At 42.7% G+C, this 26,140-nt stretch overlaps 1 long non-coding RNA gene across 2 annotated transcripts in view; it reads left to right on the forward strand.

The window, feature by feature from the left end:
• LOC134935320 (uncharacterized) overlaps nt 1–26,140 on the forward strand; it is a 144,637-nt gene that overhangs the window by 83,114 nt on the left and 35,383 nt on the right. For both annotated transcript variants that reach the window (XR_010180056.1, XR_010180055.1), the window contains exons 3-4: nt 15,825–15,895; nt 17,068–17,162. This is a non-coding gene — a long non-coding RNA (uncharacterized LOC134935320). The remainder of the gene's footprint in view (nt 1–15,824; nt 15,896–17,067; nt 17,163–26,140) is intronic.

The following is a 26,140-nucleotide window of genomic DNA, read 5'->3' on the forward strand; positions in this document are numbered from 1 at the left end:
GCCGACACAAACACCTGGCCCATCTAGGAGTGGCACTGCACTGTCAGACAGGATGGTACTTCAAAAAATAGTCCCCAAACAGCACATGATGCAAAGTAAAAAAAAAGGGGCACCAAGGTCGCTGGATGGCTAAGCTAAGCGACCCAAGTGGCCGACACAAACACCTGGCCCATCTAGGAGTGGCACTGCAGTGTCAGACAGGATGGCACTTCAAAAAATAGTCCCCAAACAGCACATGATGCAAAGAAAAAAAAGTGGTGCACCAAGGTCACTGGATGGCTAAGCTAAGCGACCCAAGTGGCCGACACAAACACCTTGCCCATCTAGGAGTGGCACTGCAGTGTCAGACAGGATAGCAGATTTAAAAAATAGTCCCCAAACAGCACATGATGCAAAGAAAAAAAGAGGTGCACCAAGGTCGCTGTGTGACTAAGCTAAGCGACCCAAGTGGCCGACACAAACACCTGGCCCATCTAGGAGTGTCACTGCAGTGTCAGACAGGATGACAGATTTAAAAAATAGTCCTCAAACAGCACATGATGCAAAGAAAAAAAGAGGTACAATGAGGTAGCTGTGTGACTAAGCTAAGCGACCCAAGTGGCGGACACAAACACCTAGCCCATCTAGGAGTGGCACTGCAGTTTTCTAGCAAGAGGATGAGTGCTTCCATCCTCATGTGAATCTGAACCACTAGCCATGAACACAGGCCAGGGCCTCAGCCGTTCCTTGCCACTCCGTGTCGTAAATGGCATATTGGCAAGTTTACGCTTCTCATCAGATGCTTTTAATTTTGCTTTTTGGGTCATTTTACTGAACTTTTGTTTTTGGATTTTACATGCTCTCTACTATGACATTGGGCACCGGCCTTGGCAGACGACGTTGATGGCATTTCATCGTCTCGGCCATGACTAGTGGCAGCAGCTTCAGCACGAGGTGGAAGTGGATCTTGATCTTTCCCTATTTTAATCTCCACATTTTTGTTCTCCATTTTTTAATGTGTGGAATTAAATGGCAGTAATGTATATCAATAGCAATGGCCTACTGTACTGTACTGCTGTACTGCAAAATAATGCGCTGTGCTCCTACTATATATACTGAGCACAACTAAAATGCACCACAGGTATGGATGGATAGTATACTTGACGACACAGAGGTAGGTAGAGCAGTGGACTACTGTACCGTACTGCTATATATTATATACTGGTGGTCAGCACAATTATGCACTGTCCTTCTACTATATATACTGCGCACAACTTAAATGCACCACAGGTATGGATGGATAGTATACTTGACGACACAGAGGTAGGTAGAGCAGTGGCCTACTGTACCGTACTGCTATATATTATATACTGGTGGTCATCAAAATTATGCACTGTCCTCCTACTATATATACTGCGCACAACTAAAATGCACCACAGGTATGGATGGATAGTATACTTGACGACACAGAGGTAGGTAGAGCAGTGGACTACTGTACCGTACTGCTATATATTATATACTGGTGGTCAGCAAAATTATGCACTGTCCTCCTACTATATATACTGCGCACAACTAAAATGCACCACAGGTATGGATGCATAGTATACTTGACGACACAGAGGTAGAGCAGTGGACTACTGTACCGCACTGCTATATATATACTGGTGGTCACAGCAAAATTCTGCACTGTCCTCCTACTATATACTACAATGCAGCACAGATATGGAGCGTTTTTCAGGCAGAGAACGTATAATACTGGTGGTCACTGGTCAGCAAAACTCTGCACTGTCCTCTTACTATATAATACTGGTGGTCCCCAGTCCCCACAATAAAGCACACTGAGCACAGATATTTGCAGCACACTGAGCACAGATATGGAGCGTTTTTCAGGCAGAGAACGTAGATATTTTCAGCACACTGAGCACAGATATTTGCAAGCACACTGAGCACAGATATTTGCAAGCACACTGAGCACAGATATTTGCAGCACACTGAGCACAGATATTTGTAGCACACTGAACACAACTGAGAGAACGCTGCACGTCCTCTCCCTATCTTCTCCAATGCACGAGTGAAAATGGCGGCGACGCGCGGCTCTTTATATAGAATACGAATCTCGCGAGAATCCGACAGCGGGATGATGACGTTCGGGCGCGCTCGGGTTAACCAAGCAAGGCGGGATGATCCGAGTCTGCCTCGGAACCGTGTAAAATGGGTGAAGTTCGGGGGGGGTTCAGATTCCGAGGAACCGAACCTGCTCATCACTAGTCTAATAACCATTTTTTTTTTAAATATACTTACTGCCCCCAGTGATCGGTGTCTTTGGTGAGCTTCTCCTTTCCTCCAATCATCTGATTTCTGACTTCCTGCACTGAGACCCTAGTCATTTGGTGTCTGCTGTAAACCGGCATCTCAGCTCACAGTAGAAAACAGATGATGAATCATAGAGCTGGAAGCCAGCAAACAGATGGGGATAGATGCTTTGGGACACAAATTTACTGGGTAAGTTCAAAGAGATGGGGTACCCCTTGGCTGTGCCGGCAGTTGCGGCACATGCACAGCACATACTCAGGGTATTTTTTGTGAAAAATACCCTTAGAAGTCTGCAGAGTGCATTCTCGAAAGTTCTGTCCTTGCTTGCAATAATTGATACATCCCTGCAATGTATTCACTTATTGCATTGCGGATTGATGTGACTTTATTATATCCCAATACAGTATGCTCCATGGAGAAAAGAAGGGGGGTTTAACCAAGGTTAAATCAGGCACACGACGGGCTGCTGTGCTAATTTTGAGCGGCTGCTACACAAACAGGGCTAGTCAGTCCTGTATATAAAGAAACAACATATAACAAACAAAATAGCAGCGCTACAATCAACAATTTAGATATAGATTAAACCGAGCAATCTCAATCGGTTGGAACACATGGAGATGAATGGACTGAAAATGGAAGGTATCAAAATATTTAATAACATATAAATGAAAATAAAAAATGCATAACAATGCTGATACAATGAATTAAAAATGGATATTAAGATCAATAACCAGAATCACCAAGGGGCTACTGATGTGAGTGTCCATTCCCTAATTGGTGTGGACTTCAGATGAATAAGATCAGAATGAACAGTAGAACTGGTGGCACAGTCCTGATGGTGATAGTTACCACAATGATTACCGCTGGAGGGAAGGAGTCCTCTGGATAGCGTCCCTTTGTATGGGTGGAATCTCTGGGATCCTAGGTCCTCACCAGGTTGCGGAATCCTCAATGCTGAGTTGGAAATATGGTGTCACCGGTAGGCATGAGTTGTTTGCCTAGTCATCTGTGAATTGTGATTAAAGTCCACTAAAGGTTCGGATGTAGCCCATGCAGCTTCCAATAGACAAGGTGATCTGGAATAAACTGACGCGTTTCGCTGCAGAACCTGCAGCTTTTTCAAAGGTGATCTGGTCAGTCTAAAAGTTACCATATTTATACCCTAAAATGGCTGCTAATTGGTCCACACCTGTTCAGTCCATTCATCTCCAATTAATTGTTCCACTACACAAAACATAAATATATCAGGCTCTTAAAGCATTAAAATTTAAACTCTTTAATGATGAATAATTAATTACACATTAATATATATTTAGAGAAAAATAAATTCATAATAATTTTTTATATATACAAATCACATCCGGGTTATTCTAGCCCTTGCAGTCACATGTGTGCCTTGTTTTTCACGTAGTGATTCAGTTCCGGGTCAAATAACTATGTTGCCTAGCAACCGTAATAAACACTTTATCTTTTTTATCGGTCTGGGATCTTTGATAGACATCTTTTATCTTTCTTTAGTTAATCACAATCCTTAAATTCTTTTTTTTTTAAATTAAACAGTTATTATTATATAATTGTATCTGTGTGGATCATCTAATCAGTCCACACAGAAAGCATGTCACTTCCGTTTGCGGAGAAAATCCCCGGTAAAGAGTTCTGGTATCTAAGACAGTAATTTACTGCTCGGCCCCCAGATCCCACCCCTGTCCCCCAGCACACATAAGCCCGGAGTACGGAGCACAACACGCGACATCTATTCGCGGGAAGCGGCCGTGTCTGTGTCACAGATACAGGCACAGAGCACGTCACTTCCGGTAGCGGCAAAAATCCCCGGTCCGTGTCCAGGCAACCATAAACAAATAGCTGTCTGGCTCCCGGACCGTACTGAGGGAATCCCCATCTCACAGCATATAGAATGCCAGAGAGGATGCAAAACACATCACTTCCGATTGCGGAAGAAAGTCCCGGTCCGTGTCCAGGCAACCATAAACAATTGGCTGTCTGGCTTACGGGCCACACTGGTAACCCCTATCTCTTGGTGTATGTACAACTGTAGAGGGGAGAAAGAAGAAAGGAGGAAGGAGGTTTTTTTTCTAATGTTTAGTTTTATTGTTATAATTGAGTATAGATTCTTCACACCTGTTTATATTAGTGTTACTTAATCAATATCTAAACTTTTTAATTTTCAAACTGCACTTGGCTTCACTCCCTCTCATAGGGGTATATTTACTAAGGTCCCGATTTTGACCGAGATGCCGTTTTTTCTTCAAAGTGTCATCTCGGGAATTTACTAAACTCAAATCTCGGCAGTGATGAGGGCATTCGTATTTTTTTTGAAGTCCAACCAAAAAAATACGAATGAATACACCATCGGTCAAAACGCGGCTGTTTAAGTATGAATCTCGGTAATTTACTAAGAAGTGCAAAGCAAAAAAAAAAAAAAACACTGCCGTGAAAAAATACAAATCGTTAAAAAGTGCTAAAAAAAACCAGACCTGCTTTTTTGAGCCGTGTTTGGATAGGCATGCACGGATCCATGAGATCCGTGCATGTATATCAGTGGGAAGGGGTGGGGAAGTGTTAATTTATTGAAAAAAAATTGCGTGGGGTCCCCCCTCCTAAGCATAACCAGCCTCGGGCTCTTTGAGCCGATCCTGGTTGCAGAAATATGGGAAAAAAAATGACAGGGGTTCCCCCATATTTAAGCAACCAGCATCGGGCTCTGCGCCTGGTCCTGGTTCCAAAAATACGGGGGACAAAAAGCGTAGGGGTCCCCCGTATTTTTAAAACCAGCACCGGGCTCCACTAGCTGGACAGATAATGCCACAGCCGGGGGTCACTTTTATACAGTGCCCTGCGGCCGTGGCATCAAATATCCAACTAGTCACCCCTGGCCAGGGTACCCTGGGGGAGTGGGGACCCCTTCAATCAAGGGGTTCCCCCCCCAGCCACCCAAGGGCCAGGGGTGAAGCCCGAGGCTGTCCCCCCCATCCAATGGGCTGCGGATGGGGCGCTGATAGCCTTTTTGTAAAAGTGATTGATATTGTTTTTAGTAGCAGTACTACAAGGCCCAGCAAGCCTCCCCCGCAAGCTGGTACTTGGAGAACCACAAGTACCAGCATGCGGCAGAAAAACGGGCCCGCTGGTACCTGTAGTACTACTACTAAAAAAATACCCAAAAAAAGACAATACACACACACCTTGAAAGTAAAGTTTTATTACATGCATCCACACAAACATACATACATACTTACCTTATGTTCACACGAGGGTCGGTCCTCTTCTCCAGTAGAATCCATGGGGTACCTGTTGAATAAATTATACTCGCCAGATCCAGGGTACCAGGCTCCTCGGATAATCCTTTTGTAATCCACGTACTTGATTAAAAAAAAAAAACGGAGACCCGAGCCACGCACTGAAAGGGGACCCATGTTTTCACATGGGCCCCCTTTCCCCGAATGCCAGAAACCCACTCTGACTGATGTCTAAGTGGGTTTCTTCAGCCAATCAGGGAGCGCCACGTTGTAGCACCCTCCTGATCGGCTGTGTGCTCCTGTACTGTCTGACAGGCGGCACACGGCAGTGTTACAATGTAGCGCCTATGCGCTCCATTGTAACCAATGGTGGGAACTTTGTGGTCAGCGGTGAGGTCACTGCCGTAGAAAAAAAAACAAAAAAAACAAATGACATCGACATCGGAAAACCCGAAAATGCAGAATACGGCAGCTTAGTAAATTCGTCGTAATAAATTCAAAAAGTTGCAGTTTTACACTTTCGATGTCATTCGTGATTATTCTCCCACCAAATCGGGAGAATTACGAATGTTAGTAAATATACCCCATAGAGAGGAAGAAGCCAGTTCTAAGATATATGGTCTATAGTATATAGCACTATTCATATTGAAACATATGATGCTGGTTCCTAATTTTATCTTCTATGTTAGTAGTCCCTTTTTAAGATTCTTGATATATCATATTGATAGTCTTATTTTTATTATTCTAACATAATAGTATATAATTTGAGTTTTAATAATTTTCCAAAGTTGTAGTTTGGAGAAATAAAAGTATTCTATATGTATCAATTCATCGCAGTATATTGCCATAAGGATATGGTCCACGTGTATATACTATGAGAATACATAAATATCAAATAGAAATAAATTATTCAATCAAAAAGGAATTGGTGTTCTAAATTATCGTATTCAATTCTACCGACTCATTCAGTCCATCTGGAAATATGGTGTTCATTTTAACCATCCATAGGGCCTCTTGTTTGCACAGCTTTTTGTATCTATCACCTCCTCGTAGAGTTTTTGGAATATGTTCTATACCAAAAAGTTTTAGACCCGCTGGGTTCCCCTGATGGTATATGCTGAAGTGTTTTGATACACTATGTGTCTGTACTTTTTTTAAGATATTTCTGCGATGTTCCAAAAATCGTGTTTTTAGAGTGCGTGTAGTGCGACCTATGTATTTTTTATTACAGCTGCGACTAAGTAGGTAAATCACATAGGAGGTCTCGCAGTTAATGAAGTGTTTAATTTCATAAAACTTTCCCGGATCATCTAACTGGATCTTATGGATTTTGTTTTGGATGAATTCGCAAGTAATACATCTGTTTTTTCCACATTTATAGCATCCCTTCGGTTTCTTTAACCAGTTGACATTTTCAACATCTTTGTCGACACAGGGCATAGTTGGTTTTAGGTGACTTGGTGCTAACAAGTTTTTCAGGGATTGGTTCTTCTTAAAGATGAACCGCGGATTTTTTGGTAGAAAAGAGGAAAGATGGGTATCTTGTTTCAAAATGTTGAAATTTTTAGAAACAATGTTCTTAATCTCCGAATAACAATTATTATAAGTGGAAATGAAAGCTACTTCTTCTTGGTTGAAGTCAGCTTTTTATCTTTTTTGGTAGAGCATAACAATTGGCTCCTCTCTAATTTTCTGATTTCATCTAATGCATTTTTAAGGATTGGCTCTGGATAGCCTCTCATTATGAAGGAGTCATACATCTGTTTTGCCTGTATTTCGAAGGAACTGTCTTCAGAGCAGTTCCTGCGAATACGCAAAAATTGACTTTTGGGGATGCTCCTCCTCCAGGGCATGTGATGAGCACTTTTAAAGTGTAGGTAGGCATCAGTGCCTTTGTTATATGCTCCATGGAGAGATGACACCCAGAATTTACTGAAGAGTGGAAGGGAATTAGTACAATAGTGAGTTCAGAGTGAGTTCATGGGGTATATATACAAAGCAATCTGCCACTTTTGATTGTGTTTATACCTGATATTTAAAAGGGCAATGCTTTTACTTGCACCACACAGCTTGTAAAAGCATTGCTGTTTTACATTTTGGACATAAACACATTCAGAAGTGGTAGGTTTTACAACCCAACGCTTTGTAAATAAACCCCCATAAGTCAAGGAAATGGCACAGGCCTCCTTGCCCATGGTCCCAGGTGCATTATTCACCATGCATCCATGATGGGTGTGATATGTCCTGGCGGTCATGATGTCGGCAGTCACATGATCGAAACCAGCATACCAACAATGATATTGCCGACAGAGGATGGGGTCATTATTTTACCTATCCCCTACCCAAACCCGCATGGGGTGGAGGCTAGGCCTAAATTTGGGGAATGCCGGCTAGGGCTAAGACACCAGGGGTGGTGGCTAGGGCTAACCTTCCATCTACGGCATAATGGTAACCACCCGACTTGGACCTAAACCTAAGAGTCTCCCCAATACTTACCTACACGTTGCCATCGGTCGATGTTCCGGTGCCGGGATTGCTCGTGGTGTCAGGACTCCGTTTTTGTTCATATGTCCGCCGACATCCCGAGTGCTGGGATGCTAACCACATCCCTCCATGGTGGACAAACCACTGCTATATAATACTTTTAGAGCATTTAAACTATGATCCTCTGCTACTTAATTTTTGCAAATATCAATAAATATATGCATTAAATGACTGGCAAATTTAGCAATATTGTTAGAACTAATAATCCAGGTTTCTTAGTTGGTCAGGGTGAAACTATATCTTCCTTTTTTGGAGTTCTACTAGATTATATAAATCAAATGTGAAATACACTTCAGTGAGTGGAGTGAACAAAGTTCATGACCTAGTTTGGAATGCAATTATCACATAAAAAATTCATGAGGGATTTGTTGCAAAGTGGGAACATAATACCATGAAAAGTTGTCAATCCACCTATTACCTGGAGATGGTCAAGAATAGAATTAGCATTTCTCTTTACATCCCTATTTAGTGAGCTTAAGAATCTCCTTGTAGTCAGGTTTTTGGCAAACAAGGATTTCAAAGTAACTGATTACTTATATCTCATTCAGTATAAGACACTGATAAACCTCTTGTTTCTCACGCTTCATGTGCTACTATTTTACCTGCCCTACATCCATCAGAGACAATGTGATTTCCTCACTGTGGACAAACAGAAGTGACAGTTTCCTTCCTTAAATAAACAAACCAAGTACTTATCCACAGTTCAATGAGTTTTACACCTCCACCCATTACCGTTGATGTGGGCACTGGAAGTTTGCTACTATTGCTCTATACAGTAAGCGGTTGGCATATTGTATTCCTCCTATCCACCAATATTAGCTTACTGTATTTGTGTGCATCCTTATATACAATCTCTGTGCATATACTGTGTATGCTTTATTGTGCCGTTATACATGAGGCATTCTGTGAATTTACCCTTCCTATATAATAAAAGGCCAACTCTGCTCTTCACCTCTATGGGGGGGGAATACAAGTGTTTTGCGCACCAGCAGCCACTAGATGGCGCCCGCCTTGGCAGTTCAAGTGTTGCCCTCTACGGGCGGGCACAGCCACCGACACTGACATACTGTTATGTTGTTCCGTTATTTTAAAAGGCTTATAACTAGTATGGATATGATAACCAAAAAAAACCCCAACAAAATAAAACAAGAATTATATTAAAATAATATACATACTGTAGTTTTTGGTTGTTTCATATCACAGTAGCTAGGTGCCCACTCTCCTTTCAAATTCCACCTAGTTACTATATCTGTAGAATAGAACACCCATTAAACGTCTTCTTACAGAGGGGCAGATGGTCTGTTGAAGGTTATGTGGTTCTTGAATATTTTAAATATCAACAATAAATAAAAAAGTAGCATTTGAGTATTGTTTTAACATTCAGTTTTTTTATATTATAATTAATGCACAAATTCTGTACATGCATTTTGATCAGTGAATATTCTAGATTATACGATTTACATGTATTTCTTAGCTTTGTTGTTGTTATAGAATCATTGCAACACTGGTCACATTCTTTTGCCATTCCCTGTATTATTGTAGTCCTTGATTAAGAGAGATAGTCACTTTAATTTAGTATGAATAAGTGGATAGTTTATTTTCTTTGTAAACTATACATAAATGTGTACTGTTTAATCACATGAAAAAAATTAACATGTTTCAAAAACTTTGACTTTCACAATAAAAATAATTATTCTAACTTTAGGGGCTATTTTTTAAAAGTTAAAGAGACTCAGATTTGTGTGAGTTTAGGTGTATGCTCTTTGGGTAGACTTTGTCTTATCTTGTTTGACTCTGCCTGTGGCAGAGTAAGGAGTTAACTGATCATTTGAAGCTCAACAAATTGCCCTAGGAATGAAACAGTTGGACAAAGTACATGTAAAAATCTGTGTCACATCACACCTCTTCAGCATGTTCTTACACTCAGTGTACAGTACCACTACATTTACAAATGAGGTGTTTTATATACTTATATGCAACACGAATTGTATTCAATGCAAACATACAGCATAGTGATATTATAATTTCATAGTCACTTTATAAATGCTTAGACTCATTCAACATTTCAGAAATAGTTGGCGTGTGGTAATCTGTTTTATATATATATGCTGTTTTTATAATGACTGTAGTCATTAAAAAAAGGTTAGAGGTCACTGAAAAGTTTAACTTTGTAGATTTGTGCTGTAGTTTAATCCTGTGTTAGCCCAGTGCAGATTGTAGCTTGACAGGGGAATCTTACACTGTCACAACGCAATTGCTGAAACCCACCTATGCTTTGAGCATTGGGAATAGATGAATTTTGTATCGTGGTAGATGCTGTTTTCATCTCATTACTATTTAAAAAAAAAAAGATGTCATTCATCATCGTAAAGTTGATACATTTATTTAAGTGTTTATGTTCAAATACGTTTATAAGATATACAATAGGCATGTAATGAAACAAATTACAAAAATAAAAAACAAATGTGCTATTTTTTGTGTTGTGTATATTTTTTTTAGACTCTCCCTCTATATGTTCCACAGGCTTGGGGATGATTGTTCTTTTGTCCCACTTGTGACCATGCAACAATTACAGGAGGTTTTCTAAATTAGTGTCCTATTCAATGACATAGCCTAATAGTGCTCCCATGCGTACATCATACTGCACTAGAACGATGGGAAATTGTGTTCTACATCTTTGAAACCAGTTGTTTCTGGCAATAGGGCTCTCGCCCACATTGGAGGCTAATTGTTCTTTACAGTGGGGGCTCCTACTTACAATTAATAGTGGGGCTACCACTACCCCGTGCCCTCAGATGAGAGGAGAGAGCAGGCCACGTCTCCCGGCTCCTGCAAAATGGATCCGGCAGGTGCCGGGACCGGCACATATGCAGATGCTGCGGTGCAACTGCGCATGCTCAAAACCCCTGCTTCTATGGACAGCATCAACTGCAGCCCATATAAGCCAGATTGGACTGTGCAAAAGGCAAAGTGTAGCTTCCTGCAGGAAGTCGGCTCTCTGCTTGTCACAGCCCGAAGTGCCAGTCCTGGAGGGGCAGTCCAATGGGACACCTTGTGTGTCGGTGACTGACAGATAGGACTTCCAATAGGAAGTCACTGCCAGTCACAGTGAAGTCAGTGCAGTCTCGGACTCATCTTCGCTGACACTGAGCAGGTGGCGGATTTTACCTGGAAGGCTGCAGTTCTGCAGCCCATAGATAAAATCCACCACTGTTTCTTTCCATCTGAAAACCAGTTAAATAAAATAAATAAATTATACAGTATAAATACAGTGACCAAGTTTTTGTTCCTCTACAATGATGCTATATCATTTAACTTGAAGGAGACAAGTGCCATGGGGATAGGCAAAGGGGTCAGCTTTAATTAGAATGTAATATTTAAATACATTTTAGCTGGCACCAAGACATTAGCAGAAGATCCTTTAAGTCTTGTAAATTGCAAAGTGGGGACTTGTTATTCCAGCATATCCCACAAATGCTTGATCAGATTGAGATCTGGGGAATTTGGAGGTGATGTCAACACCTTGAACTCTTCGTTATGTTCCTCAAACCATTCCTGAACAAATTTTTCAGTGTGGCAGGGTGCAGTTTCCTGCTGAAAGAGGTCACTACCATGAGGGAATACCGATGCCATGTACTTGGTCTGCAACAATGTTTTTGTAGGTGGTATGTGTCAAAGTAACATCAACATCAATGCCAGGACCAAAGGTTTCCCAGCAGAACATTGCCCAGAGCAACACACTGCCTCTACCGGCTTGCCTTCTTCCTATAGTACATCATGGTGCCATCTCTTCCCTAAGTACATAATGCACATGCACCCAGCTGTCCATATGATGTAAAAGAAGATGTGATTAATCAGGCCAGCCACCTTCTTCCATTGCTCCATGGTTCAGTTCTAATGTTCATGTGCCCATTGTAAGCACTTTTGGCAATGAAAAGAGGTACGTATGGGCACTTTGACCAGTCTGCAGCTACTCAGACCCATGTTTAGCAAGCTGTGATACACTGTGTGGTCTAACATAGCTAGCATTAATTTTTTCAATAATTTCTGCTACAGTAGCTCTTCTATGGGATTAGACCAAGTGGACTTGCCTTTGCTCCCCAGAAATATCATTGTGCTTTGGGTGCCCATGACCCTGTTGCCGGTAAACTGGTGGTATTTTCTTTTTAGTAGGTACTAACCACTACATACTGGGAACACCACACAAGATCTGTCATTTTGGAGATGCCCTGACCTAGTCGTCTAGTACTTTGGCACTCAGATCCGTACACTTGCCAGTTTTTCCTGTTATCAACACATCAACTTCAAGAAATGACTGTTCAGTTGCGGCCCAATATATCCAACCTTTCATCCGGTGCCATTGTAATCAGTGTTATTTTCTTCAGCTGACAATGGTTTTAATGTTATGACTGATGGGTGTGTGTGTGTGTGTATGTGTATATATATATATATAAAATTATGCAAGAGCATGGCTGTGTCAAGTGCATTGGATGTGTTACATGCAGACAACTTTTCCATACCCATAGAATGGGAGATCTCTACTTCATTACAAGCTCCGTTGCTTGATGGATCATGTAATATATCTATGGTCACGTCCATGTGTTTTGTCTATGTTGGCATGACGATCTTCAGAGCTCGATATGGCGAGCTTTGTCAGTTGGCCCTACTGACAAACCTGTAGCTCGTCACATTTTGGTTCTGTAACATCAAAAGGTAGCATTAAAATGCAGAATCATTGATTGAGTCCCGATACCAAAACACAGAGTAGACCGGTCCAGACCTTGATCCTAAAACAACTGGAAGCAAAGTGGATTTTTTCATTGGGAACTATTGTCCCTAATGGGCTTAAAGAGTACAATCCGTTAAATCTTTTTTTCATGAACTCATTCATTAAGATTTTTTCTATATAAGAATTTACAACTTGTGTGGATTACACTTGCTTTTTATACTTGTGGATTTAAAAAAATATTTACTATGTTTAGAGCTGTACAAGTGATTGTCTGTTTAGAGTTCCTGCAATCTTGGCTCCTAATTCCCTATTTTTTATTTTTGTTATACACATATATGCATTTTTTGTCTTGTATGGTCCTAATTTATTGGTCCACATATTTTCAATTTGGTTTTATTTAGAGATGTGCGGGTTTGGATTTACCTGGATTTACTCGGATTTACCAGGATCTTAATACGGCATCTTATTGGCTCTTTGATGTCTCGTGTTTTGGTTAGCCAATTTGAAATATCCATAAATCCGAACTTGTGTTAATTGTGGCATAAAGAACCCAGTAAATCTGAACCCGCACATCTCTAGGTTTATTATGTGACATCTATATTGATATGCTACATCGATATTTGTTGCCCTTTGGCCTGTACCCATGGTCACACTATCGATGTGTGGACCAGAAGCTATGAGTGGCCAAACCTCCTTGTGGTAGAGACCTGGTAAAGGTAAAGGTCTGTTATTTTTGGTACTTTGGTCCTGATTCAGACCTGATTGCTGCAGTGCGTTTTCACGCAGCAGGCGATTATCGAACTACTGTTCATGCATATACACCACATTGTGCTGGTGCGCCGCCCAAACAGCGACAGGATGGTGCGGAAAATTCTATCGCAAGGTGATTGACAGGAAGAGGATGTTTGTGGGTGGTAACTGCCCATTTTCAGGGAGTATCTGGAAAAACGCATGCGTTCCCAAGCGTTTTCAGGGCGGGTGCGTGATGTCAGCTCCGGCTCTGATCAGCCTGATTCCTTTGCGCTGGAGGAGTAAGTATTGAGCTACACACAAACTGCACACACAGCATAGAATGGGAAAAACATTTGATGGTGAGTGTGACGGTATTGCAGCTGTCCGCTGACTGAGGGGAATTTTCACACAGCGTACACACGCAATCGCAAACTTGCACGGGGTGTATTTTCACTGCCCCTGGGCGGAGACTATCTGATCACAGGACAGTGTCATTCGCAGCACAGCGATCAGGTCTGAATCTGGTCCTTTGATCATAATAATTCCTCAGTGCCTAGGGCATTTATACACTGAAGCCTGGGTTGGATTGGCCCACAGGGGAACAGGGGAAACCACCGGTGTGTCCCACTGCCTGTGGGCCCCCCTCCTCCACTAGGGATCAGGTTCCAAAGTCTATCCTAGTGCACTTGAATTATGCATTATACACATGTTACATTATACTTCACAAGAATTTGGTTTATTATACATTTATCAAGGGGCACAGAACATGTACTCTGTAATGGTTAGCCAAATGTCTGTGGTGGCTGGCCACGCTCCCACTGGAGCCTGGCCACACCTTTAAGCATGGGCCCCTACAACAGTATTCCCCCGGTGGGCCCCTCCGACACTGACTGGGGCTAACTATGTATTATAAGGTAGAAAGTGGCCTGTGTGGATATGTATATTATAAATATAGAATAAAGCTGGAAGTGATGTCATATGCGTTCCATGTAGGAATACTGAAGTGTGTGTTTGGCACCTTTTTGGGCCTTTTCTGTGGCTATTTAAGGAGCCAGCAAGACAGGGTAATGCTTGATGCTGGGATTTGGTGGTTTGTGGGCCTTGTATGATCAGCTATGGCGTTGTGCTTCCTGAGGATGGTCTGATATGACTGAAACATTGAGATTACTTATGTCCATTATGTAAGGAAAAAAATACACAGTTTTTTTGTATGAAAATACATATACAGTATATATACATACATACACACACACACACACACACACACACACACACACTGTCAATATTTATCTCTATTATTTATGTACGGTCGCTAAACTGAAATTAGAGGTTTGCAATAACAGAGTAGACCAATCAAATTGATTTTGAAGTTTTAATCTGCAAATTTCTTTAATCCCAATGTTTAGTGTACTCCAAGATTATACAAACTAGCTAGTTATTGTCCTCTGAAGTTTTTTTTTTTTTTTTTATAGATAATACATATATATATTTTTTTAAATACTTTTTACATCATTTTTACATTAGGAATATATAAACATAGACTTTGACAGCAGAAAAGAACCATTTGGTCCATCTAGTCTGCCCTAAACACATGCGCATGCACACACACTAGGGTTACATTGTTTAGCATTTTGCATGATGGTATAAAAAGCGCAAAATATCTTTGGCTTTATTCTTTCTTTTACATGTATTTTTATTTCTTCTTCCATATATATTCCAATGTAATAAACATGTCAGAAAATCTGCACTTCTTTCTGCTGGGGGGATAGATGTACCTGACATGTAGAGAGTTTGCAATGGAATGTATATGATTCAAGTATAATGTGCTTATTCTATTACAAAAGTCTAGTTTGAACTGTAGAGAAGGAAAGAAAAGAAAACATGTCTGCACCTTCTTTAGCAACTGCTGTAATTAATAAGTATTTGGGAAAACAAATTGTTACATCTCTTTTCATAAAAAGATAATTTGAAGAACACTTTCATTTTTCATTTCCAGAATATTTTACATGAAAAATAAAACATATAATCCTATTTCTAAGCAACTACTTTTAGTATTTACAGGTTAATAAAAATAAGCATCTGCAGGTTTGCTAATTATGGCATTTTTTCTTAATAACCAGGAAGAATGTTCATAATGAATGTGTGAAAATTTAAGTTACTATTTATTAGTTACTAAGTAACTGTTGTAGTTACTGAGTTTCATTTACAGCCAACAAACGTGTAAAACCACATTGAAAATTATATTCTGTGATGAAACCTATTTTTTTCTGCAGCTGCATCAGCAGGAGTGCAAACAATTGCTCTAGCCAGTGTGAGGAGTGGCACAGTTAAAGGCCGTTCCTTGGTAAGAGAGGCTTATAGGCACCGTTACACCTAGTTTTGCACTGAGATACCTGAGATATACATTTGCAGGCTGGAAACATTTTGTTGAAAATAAATGGGTTTGGAATACGCTCAAAGATCTTTTTCTCATGGCAAAAGGACTTGAAGTTTTGAAGGTGTCAAAGATTGACTCATCTTACTTATAATGGAACAAATCTTTCCATCTTCTAGTTACACTTCTACATGGTTGGACTGGCCCACAGAGGTACAGGGGAAAGCCCCTATAGTGGCTGGCCACACCCCTTAGCATGGCCCCCTACCACTGCATTCCCCCGGTTGGCCATTCATGTCCCAGTCCGACACTGCACTTCTATAATAAAGAGAAGCATACTTTGACCAATGAATGGAAAAGCTTGATACACATTTGTTATCAATGCACAAAGAGAACCTTAATTGTCACTTATAATGTAAGCAAAAACCGAAGGACTTATAGTGCTTTACATTTAACAGAAAATACAAAATAAGCTTAACAGGAAAGAGAACTAAGCATTTGGTTTGTATTTTGTATTTTATTTTTTAGTATTTTTGTATTTTTTTTAACTAAAGGAACATTAGGGAAATTCTTGAGTAAAAAGGTAAGTCTTGAGTCTGTTTTCAAATGACTCTGGAGTGGGCGGCTTTCAAACTGTGCGGGGAAGCGAGTTCCATAGAGACGGAGCCGCATAGCTAAAAGCTCAACTGCCAGATGAATACCATGACATTCTAACTACAGTACTGCTGAAAGTCCTTCACCTACAGGTAGCAGTAATCAGGTGGAGCAGTAAAGGATCGAAGCTGCTTCAGGTAGAATAATTTAAATATTTCAATCAATAACATGGTTTACTGTAATGTATTACACAAACATATATTTTGCAGCATCTGCCAACCCACAAAACTAGGCAGAGATTATTTTTACTTGGGTGTGTTCAAAGACTGTGAAGTGGCTGTGCACTATGAAATGAGCTTGGTGGACATAGGCTTTCTTTACTTAGGTCTATAGGTTTTTAACTTAGTAAATAACCCATTCTTTAGTCATAAAAAACACTATATTCTCCAAGCTGTTGAAATTAGAGTTGCTATATAGCTAGTTTAAAGTTTCTTTACACAATATATGGTATATTTTGATGTTTTCTCTATTGCTTGACCTGTTTTTAGGTGGTGGCAACTGCCGAGTGACAGAGATCAGCAAAACAGGATGGGAAAAGTTTGAGATTTTATGAATTTCAATGCTAACAAATCACATCACAAAGGTAGAGCTGGAACACAATGAATGATAAAACTGTTTTTTAAAAGGGTGTATTTTGAACAAAATTGTCTTTTAGAACCTTTGTTTTTGAGCAACAAATTAAAAAAAATAAGTTAAAAACCTTTAATTTCTAAACAACCTTTTAAACACTAAAATATACTTGCCATTTTTTTAAACTAATAATTATAGATTTGTGACACAGGGTACCAAGAGAATAGTTACTTCCCTTTAGAGGTAATCAAGGCTGTGATCTGACCCCTGTCAAATAATACAAAGCAAATGCTCATTGATCTGTCAGTGTAAACCTGCTAAAAGAGAGTTCTGTGCAAATATTGGAACTAGCACTTTTGCTATCATTGGGAAAATAGAAGCAGTGACACCTTCAGGTTGCAAATGTGTATTGCATATAAAAATATGTTGGATATCATGATGGTATCATATGTGTGTCATTAAGGAGGGGGCGGGACATTTAAACTATAGAAACATAAATACCAGAATATAGCACAGTATGGTTCAAATAAAAAATATGCTTGTGTTGGTTTCTTCCGAGTTTTCAGTTTTTCTCCCACACTCAGACTGGTACGTTTATTAGCTTCTCACAAAGAATGACTCTAGTGCAGTGATTCTCAAACTGTGTGCCATGGCACCCTGGGGTGTCTCAGGTTGGTGGGTCAGGGCCAATTCAAACTATTAATGTAATAGGCAGAACCAGTGCTGGTGGCTGCCAATCATAAAATATGTGGACAAACTGAAGCAAATCTAGTCCCTCACTACATAATTGAACCTAAGGATGACATATAAACACAATTTACATAATTTCATATTATTTTCTAAATTTTTCAATAAGAGACTTTTGGCCTAGGGGTGCCATGAAAAAAAATTCTGATACTGTAGGGTGCCGTGATTCAAAAAAGTTTGGGAACCACTGCTCTAATGTATCTGTGGGATAGGGAATATGGATAGTAAGCTCAACGGTGGCAGGGACTGATGTGAATGACTGAAAGAGTCTCTATAAAGTTCTGCACAATATGTGCGCACTATGGTGGTCATTCCGAGTTGTTCGCTCTGTAATTTTCTTCGCATCGCAGCGATTTTCCGCTAATTGCGCATGCGCAATGTTCGCACTGCGACTGCGCCAAGTAAATTTGCTATGAAGTTTCGTATTTTATTCACAGCATTACAAGGTTTTTTCTTCGTTCTGGAGATCGGAGTGTGATTGACAGGAAGTGGGTGTTTCTGGGCGGAAACTGGCCATTTTATGGGTGTGTGTGAAAAAACGCTACAGTTTCTGGGAAAAACGCGGGAGTGACTGGAGAAACGGAGGAGTGTCTGGGCGAACGCTGGGTGTGTTTGTGACGTCAAACCAGGAACGACAAGCACTGAACTGATCGCAGTGGCAGAGTAAGTCTCGAGCTACTCAGAAACTGCACAGAGAAGTCTTTTCGCAATATTGCGAATCTTTCGTTCACAATTTTGCTAAGCTAAGATTCACTCCCAGTAGGCGGCGGCTTAGCGTGTGCAATGCTGCTAAAAGCAGCTTGCGAGCGAACAACTCAGAATGAGGGCCCATATAAATAACTTAATTTTCTGCTAGCAACCATATCACCCCTATCTACCTATGTTTGTTAGGTTTTTTGATTTATTTCCCACAATTGTGGGAATAATAGCACTCTCCAGACTAATGAAAACACCAAATTATTTTATCAAAAATTATAAGGAATGAAAAACAACAATCTCACAGTTCCACGGTAACAGAGTTTCACCGACGTTTCAGTCCAAAGCGAGGACCTTTTTCAAGGTGCAACAACAAACAGCAGGGAACTGGGACACCGGTGCTAACAATAGTGACTGGCTGGCAACGCTGACTGACTCTCTGAATCAATGTGAAAGGTGAGAGTGCTGTGCAGTGTCAGTGACACTGAAAACCCACTGTACTGCACAGAACTGTCACCTTTTACATTGATTCAGCGTCCAGACATTACCCTCCACGATATCACCAACTCTATCCGTTACATTTGCCATCCTGGGGCTTCCAGGCCGGCAGCCCAGGTGCTGTGTTGCGAAGCCAGGGCCTCTGGGGATCTGGGCGCGTCTGTGGCGGGGAGGCACTTCTGTGACATCATGCGCAGAGGAGGCTCCGGGGCTCAGTGAGCATGCGGTGCAGGGAGGGCTATGAAAGCCTTTCATATGCTTTCATACACATTTATGCCAGTGGCCACTGCAGCTTTTGTTCCACCTGCGCCATGCCTAGGGAGTGGGGATTGTTGATGCCGGAGGGGGCAGGCAGACTGGCAGCAGGACATAGGATGCTGCAGTAAAAGGATGTTTTTTTCCCTCCTATCTACAGCGCAGAGACTTGATGCAGATGCAGTGGCATACCCTCCAGCTGGACCTTTTCGGGCTGTACAGTACCTTTTTTTTATGATCTGTACTGATGTTTGGCTCTCCAAACCTCCATTGAAAGTATAGGAAAGGGACGTGGCCACATCACATTACCTGTGGCCATGCCCCCTTTTCGAATTTGTAGCGATTTTTATGTGTAAATTGTTGGAGGGTATGTTTGTTGCAGATGCAGTGGGCCTATTTTGGTGTGTGGACCTGGAGCTGCAGCTCCATCAGCCCCATTGTTAATCCTGCTCTGGGAACACACAGCAGCCAAAGGGCAGAGCCTCCCATTGGATGTAACCTGTGTGGGAGGGCATTTCTCGCCCAATCAGCTGTGGACTGGTTATGATAGACCTGCCACTAACCCAATGAGAGCTCCTAGCCACGCCCAGCGTTAGACACACAGGCATAGAGTCACAGATCTGGGCTATTATATATATATATATATATATATATATATTTATTTATGTATCCACATATATAAATTTGGGGTGGTCTTCAGTATGCCGGCGGTCGGGCTCCCGGCCAGAGCCGGCCATAGGCATAGGCAAACCAGGCAATTGCCTAGGGCATTTGATATGCCTAGGGGCATCAGCAGATTCTGCTGATTAAAATGATATGCGGCATGCCTATATTCTGTATGTAGCATTTCATATGCAGATACAGCCACAGTCTCACACAGTATATAGGCATGCTGCATATCATTTTAATCAGCAGAAGCTGCTTGTGCATCCTAGCCACATAGCAATGCAAATAAGATGCATTTTCATCAAAAAAAGGTGCCTGACCTTAGCATTGAGGCAAGATTTATGAGGACCCATCTGTATCCAAGCAGGAGCAGAGGTCACAGTGTTAGTGGCAGTGTGAGTTCTGTGTGCATGTGAGTGGGTTGGTTGTGCAGTAGTGTTCAGAATATGTGTAAGGAGCATTATGTGTGTCATGTAAAAATGCATTAATAATGTGCAACATATGTGTAAAGGGCCACTATGTGTGTCATTATGTGTATAAGGGCATTAATAATGTGCGGCATATGTGTAACAGGGTAGTACTGTATGTGTGACATTATGTGTATAGGGGCACTAATAATGTGCAGCAAATGTGTAAGGGGCACTATGTGTGTCATTATGTGTATAAGGGCATTAATAATGTGCGGCATATGTGTAACGGCACTACTGTATGTGTCATTATGTGTATAGGGGCACTAATAATGTGCAGCAAATGTGTAGGGGGCACTATGTGTGTCATTATGTGTATAAGGGCATTAATAATGTGCGGCATATGTGTAAGGGACATTATGTGTAAAAGGGCATTAATAAAGGTTGTCATAATGTGTAAGGCGCATTATGTTTTAAAAGGACATTAATGTGTCTCATATGTGTAAGGGGCATTACTGTGTGGAATTATGTATAAATGCATTACTTATGTGTGGCATTATGTGTATAAGGTGCTCTACTATGTGGAGTAACGTGTAGAAAGGGCACTACTGTGTCGTCTAATGTGAATAAAGAGCAATAGGGTGTGGTGTAATGTGAATAAGGAGCAATTCAGTGTGATGTAATGTGAATAAGAGGCTCTACTGTGAGGAGTAACGTTTATAAGGTAAAGTGATACTACTGTGGGATGTAATAGGAATTATGGACACTATCGCAAGATAAAAGGTGAATAAAGTTTCAGTACTGTGTGGCGTAATTGGAATTGGGGGTACTATTGTGTGGCCATGCCCCTTCCCAGCAAGAAGATGCCCCTTTTTTGGCTGTGCGTCAAATGTGCAAACTGTTCCTATTTAAAATATAGGGGGTACAAGGACTGCTATGGGTGAGGGGTGATGGTGCTGGGAAAGAGTTGCAAGGTCAGAGGCGGAACCAGTGGGGGTGCTAGGGGGCACCAGCCAAAATCTTGCCTAGGGCATCATATTGGTTAGGGCCGGCTCTGCTCCCGGCGACCAGCATACCGGCGCCGGGAGCCCGACAGCCGGCATACCGACACTTATTCTCCCTCATGGGGGTCCACGACCCCCCTGGAGGGAGAATAAAATAGTGTGGCCATAGCGTGGCGAGCGCAGCGAGCCCGCAAGGGGCTCATTTGCGCTCGCCACACTGTCGGTAAGCCGGCGGCCGGCCTCCCGGCGCCGGTATGCTGGTCGCCGGGAGGCCGGCCGCCGGCAGATCGTAGTGAACCCATAAATTTGTATATCTCTCCTTCCTCCCCCCCACACACACCATAGTATGTGTCTCCTTCTCTCCTTCCTCCCACATAATCCACAGTCTGTCTCTCCCAGATGACTCCATGCTGCATTTCCAGCTCCCTTACCCCATCCCAAAGCTTGTGTCCTCTCACCAGTCCACTCTTACCCCAGAGAGAGACTCACCTGTACTTCCCAGTATCCAGACCCAAACACCGCACAGCAGGTACCATGCAGCCCTCACACTCTACCAGGAAAGGCAGACACAGGGCATGGGAATCCTGGCCAGCAGAGCTCCTGCCATGTCCAGTAACCGCCTGCAAAAGAGCTGGACCCAGAAGAGCGGGCACACACTCTCGCCGCACAGCCACTGTGTGTGAGAGGTTCTTGTCACTCTGAGGTTGTGCCCACACCACCTACAATTCGCTGCCCTATGTGGACAAGACAGCTTACATCCCTGCCAGTCACTAAGCTGCATATACTTGGGGCCAATCTGATCCTTGGTACAGTTTGCCAGTCTTATCCCAAATCACTTGTGAGTGACCACAGACAGCACTCACAGGTCCCTTTCTTTGGATGATGGGAGATCTATTTACCTGGACTGTACAAAGATTTCTGCAGTACAGGGGTGTTCTCCGGTGATCACACTGATGACCAGAAAGCAACTTCTCAGGTAATTACATTATTTGAAATAGGAGATTCCCCTCTGTTAAAGTGTGCCGCTGAGGCTGTGGGTGCTAGAATAGGAGAGAGAGGACACTTTTAATTGTTCCTTCCCCAATTTCCAAGATTTTTAAAAGTTATGCAATGTTTATCAAGGAAGGAATCGGCATATCCTTGGGGCCCCTCTGATCCTTGGAGCCCGGGACAGGTGTCCCCTTTGATCCCCCTGTCGGCTGCCCTACCTATGTGATTCATGCCACAATAGCAGGTGAAGACCAGGGCCCTCATTCCGAGTTGTTCACTCGCTAGCTGCTTTTAGCAGTCGTGCAAACGCTAAGCCGCCGCCCTCTGTGAGTGTATCTTAGCTTAAGAGAAGTGCGAATGAAAGGATCGCACAGCGGCTACAATATAATTTTGAGCAGCTTCAGAGTAGCTCCATACCTACTCCTATCTTGCGATCACTGCAGACTATTTAGTTCCTGTTTTGATGTCACGAACTCGCCCGGCGTTCAGCCAACCATGCCTCTGTTTCCCCAGCCACGCCTGCGTTTTTATCTTGCATGCCTGCGTTTTTCCGCACACTCCCTGAAAACGGTCAGTTGACACCCATAAACACCCACTTCCTGTCAATCACTCTGCGGTCAACAGTGCGACTGAAAAGCTTTGCTAGACCTTGTGTAAAACTACATCGTTCGTTGTAATAGTACGACGTGCGTGCACATTGCACTGCATACACAGCGCAGAACTGCCAGTTTTTTGCCTGGTCTCTGCGCTGCGAACAAAAGCAGCTAGCGAATAACTCGGAATGACCACCCATATCACATCATGCTGCCATTAAAATAATTAAATACAGTTTTACCTGCATTTAAAAGCAGCTTATTTCTAGATAGCCTGAATAATGTGAATGTACAGGAGATGACTGTAAAGCCATGTACACATGGCACAATGCATTTTTAGCCTAACATTGACAATTCGACGGGGCCAGAGCCCGGCCCCGCTGATATAGTCATTGTTGGGCTGCCTGCACAGTCTATTTTTGCTTGCGATGCCGATTCTGCGAGACCGTGCATCGACATCGCACACAGTGCAATATGCACTAACTTCCTTACAATTTTGACTATATAGTCAAAATCGTAAGGAAAGTTAAGTGCATATAGCACTGTGTACACACACCTTAATTCTAATAAAAAATTTAAATAAATATGATTTTTTTTAAATGCCTCTAAAAAAGCTCCTCCTTCACCTACCTATCCTAATGTGCTCTATACATTGGGGCTTATTCAGATGTGCACACAGTCAGCCACACCACCCCCATCCATCAGTTAGTTAGAGTAACCGTCATCTTGACCATACCACATTTATACCAGCACTATCCTGTCTCATATCAGATGGATCACTTGTACAGTATGCTTACCTCTTCCCATATTTCCATCTACCTGGCTACAACATGTCCTCAGACCACGTATCTTACATGCTAGTGCCCTCTTGATGCCAATTACACCCATTCATCTGTAAGTGGAAATGTGACCAATATGTTGTTCATAGTTACATATGCTCGACTCGTCCGCAGTGCAAATAAAATAGATCCATAAAATGAATTTGCGTACAACTGTGAATCAGCCCCATTCTGTGCAGGAATAATACACATGCAGAAGAAAATATAAATGTCTTACTCAATGTCAGTAACCCTAACACTCCCCTAAATGACACCACCAAAATGTGTCTTCATAGTCCTGGCCACACCACATCATTTTACTATAGAAATAATTCCAATAAATAACTATCATCAAGAAAAAGAAAACTTAAGTTTCCTTATATGGAGTGTGGCTACTTGTATTGTGTAAATAATCGGGGCAGGGCCATAACTAAGTGTGTGCCATTGGTGCATTGCACACAGCGCATCTGCACTGAGGGTGCATCCGCTGGCACACACAAGAAGCTGAAGGCAGGCAAGCAGGGTAATAGCATTCACCCTGTAGGCACCATCACCCCCTGCTGCCAGCTACAGTATATTTGTAAACCGCAGTGCCCAGCAGTGCTGCACTGCCACTCCAGCCCAATGTCCCATGCCCAAATGTGCACTGCATTCTGGGAGCGACTGTGAGAGAACAGAGAAGACGGAGCATCGAGCAGCCAGCAGCACACCGCAGCAGCACATTTCGGCATTGGGAGTGGCCTCAAACACCGGTGCACTGCATTCCACCTCCCTGACTGAGCACCTGAATAAATAAGACCTGGTAGCTGCTGTGTGACAGTCCCAGGGCTGACTGCGCTTTAAACCAGAGCTTGCTACCTGTTGAGACACCAGACTCCTAAGTGTGGAGGAGAGGATTTTTGTATATGTGCTGTCAGGGTGGGGGGCTGTGTGTGTGTGAAGGAGTTGTCAGTGTCAGAGGGAAGGGGAGGAAGGTGTTTGCATATACAGTATATGTTTTGTCAGTGTGAGTTGGAAGCAGAGCAGTGGAGGTGTTTGTGTGATGGAGCTGTCAGTGTGGGTGTGGTAAGAGTTGTGGGGAGAACGGGGTGCTGAGTGTTGTGTATTTGATAGTATTGTGAGTATGATGGTAAAATGAAGTTTGGAGGAAAAGATGGGAAGTGAGAGGAGATAGGGTAGCAACAGTGCGTAGAGGAGGAGATAGGGTAGCGACAGGTCAGGGAGAAAAGGAGATGGGGAAGTGACAGGTGGGGAGGAGGAGTAAATGGGGTAGAGACAGGTGGGGAGGAGAAGATATATAAGCGAGTGGTCCAGAGGAGGAGATGGTGAATTAAAAGGTCCAAAGGAGGAGATGAGGTAGCAACAGGTCAGGAGGACAAGGAGGATATGGGGTAGGGACAGGTTGGGAGGAGGAGGAGGTGGGGAAGTGACAGGTGGGGAGGAGACGATATAGAAGTGACAGGTCCGGAGGAGGAGAAGATGGAAAAATGACAGGTGGGATGGAGAAGATATAGAAGCGACAGGTCCGGAGGAGGAGATGTGGTAGCAAGAGGTCTGGTGGAGGAGGAGGAGATGGGGTAGTGACAGCAGGGGGTGGAGGAGGAGATGGAATAGTGACAGGTCAGGGAGAGGAGGAAGAGATGTAGTAGCAACAGGTGGGGAGGAGAAGATATAGAAGCAACAAGTCCAGAGGAGGAGATGGTGAAGTGATATGCCCAAAGGAGGAGATGCGGTAGCAACATGTAAGGAGGATGAGGAGGAGATGGGGTAGCAACAGGTCAGGAGGCGGAGGAGATGGTGAAGTGACAGGTGGGGAGGAGAAGATATATAAGCGACAGGTCCAGAGGAGAAGATGTGGTAGTGACAGGTCTGAAAGAGGAGGAGATGTGGTAGTGACAGGTCGGTGGGAGGAGAAGAAGATAGGGTAGTGACTGGTCGGGGAGAGGAGGAGATGAGGTAGCGACAGATGAGGAGGAGAAGATATAGAAGCGACAGGTCCGAAGGAGAAAATGTGGTAGTGACAGGTCTGAAAGAGGAGAAGATGTGGAGGTGACAGGTCGGGGGGAGGAGAAGCAGATAGGGTAGTGACAGGTCAGGGAGAGGAGGAGATGAGGTAGCGACAGATGGGGAGGAGAAGATATAGAAGCGACAGGTCCGGAGGAGGAAATGTAGCAAGAGGTCTGGAGGAGGAGACAATGTGGTACTGACAGGACGGAGGGAGGAGGAGGAGATGGAGTAGTAACAGGTCAGGGGAGGAGGAGGAGATGGTGAAGTGACAGGTGGGGAGGAGAAGATATGGAAGCGACAGGTTCGGAGG

This window comes from Pseudophryne corroboree, chromosome 6 (assembly GCF_028390025.1).
Source record: "Pseudophryne corroboree isolate aPseCor3 chromosome 6, aPseCor3.hap2, whole genome shotgun sequence".
NCBI classification, from domain to species: domain Eukaryota; kingdom Metazoa; phylum Chordata; class Amphibia; order Anura; family Myobatrachidae; genus Pseudophryne; species Pseudophryne corroboree.